The sequence below is a fragment of the Parus major genome, chromosome 4A (assembly GCF_001522545.3).
Source record: "Parus major isolate Abel chromosome 4A, Parus_major1.1, whole genome shotgun sequence".
Classification (NCBI taxonomy): Eukaryota; Metazoa; Chordata; class Aves; order Passeriformes; family Paridae; genus Parus; species Parus major.
Genome location: NC_031772.1, coordinates 6,690,295 through 6,691,824, shown reverse-complemented (window position 1 = coordinate 6,691,824; position 1,530 = coordinate 6,690,295).

The window sequence follows — 1,530 nt, the reverse complement described above, 5'->3', positions numbered from 1 at the left end:
CCAGGACCAACCCCAGGGCCCCTTTTCCCAGCGTGATGGTGAGGGTGGGTTGAGACATACTTGAAGAACATCCAACTGCTCTGGCCTTAGTCCTTCCATCCTTCAACAGGGTCCCATCTTCCTTTTTCTCTCTTTGAAGGCAACTTGCAAGCCCAGTCTGGAGGACCTCCTGGTGGGAATGCATCTCTTTTTTCCAGCTTGTGAAATGGGGACTCACTGGGATCTGCAGGCAGAGTTTGTGTGTGTGCTGCACACTCTCTGCATGAGAGGTGCACCAGCATCCCCAGTATCTTCAAGCCAGGCCACAAGGCAGAGTTTCAATCTCCCAGTATCTGCCTCTGCATGACTCTTTTTCCTTTTCTTCTCACCAGATATGTGTGGTTAACTAGCTGGAACAGAGAGAAAACAAAAGCCCTTCCTCCCATTCACATCTAATACCTGTAATTAATGAGCAATATAACTTCCCTCTTAGCAAGACATCAAGTAAAAAGACTCCCAGCATTTCTCATTAATAAAATGAAACCTTGTCATAAATCACAGCCTGTAAGATGTGTTACAGAGAACGTATCTCAGCAGCTGTTAGGAAGAAGCAAGGCTGGTGAGACAGTTCAGTGTCCTGTTGGTGGTGACAGTCCCTGTGGTTTGGGTCCCTGACTGCACAACCAGGTCTAGTGAGGGAGCAATTTATACCCACTTACGGAGCTATGAGTCTCACCCTATCACGTGTAACTGCAAAGTTTTTACACAGTTGTTGTTCATATCTATGAACATGTTATTATGGCTTTAAGAAGTTCCCCAGCCACAGGGAATGAGAAAAGCAGTGATGATGTGACACACTGAATTCAAGCTGTGGAAAAAATCTCAGCTATGGCACTTCTCTATTTGAGTTTCTGTGTGTTGGGGGTTAGTTTTTTTTCAGGGAAGTTTTTTGCATTTGTTGTCAGGGAGATGGAAAAGAGAGATCAAGAGACAAAAGAGGAAGCCCAGTGCCTTGACATACCTTTGAAATGTTTCTGGGGACGAAGGGGGAGTGGGGTTATCTTGGCAGTTTCTTAACTGGGAGTGGTCACTCTTTGCCTGGCTTCGGAGGGGAGATGCTTGTAGGTTTGGGGCGCTGGATTTCTGCAGCTCAGGGAGAACACGGTGCTGCCAGGCTGCTCCTGGGCCTGGGCAGGCAGCAGCCATGGCCAGCGCCGGCTCTGGCTCGCAGTACCGGGGGCTTCCCTCCAGGCAGCAACACTGAGCACAAAAAGGGCAAAAGGTGTACAAAGCATACAAAGCACACAAAGCACAAAAAGCATACAAAGCATACAAAGCATACAAAGCCCCGGTGCATGCATGGGCACCGCCTGGTCGCAGTGATGCTCAGTTTTTGGGTTTGATTTCTGGGCTGCAGCGTTGCTGCTGACATGCAGGTGGCAGCCACGAGGGGCTCAAGTCACCGTGCACACGCATTCTGCGGGGCAGTGCTGGCCGTGGCCTGCGGGCAGCTGCAGCGAGCCCTGCAGTGCCACAGGCTGGCAGCTGCAG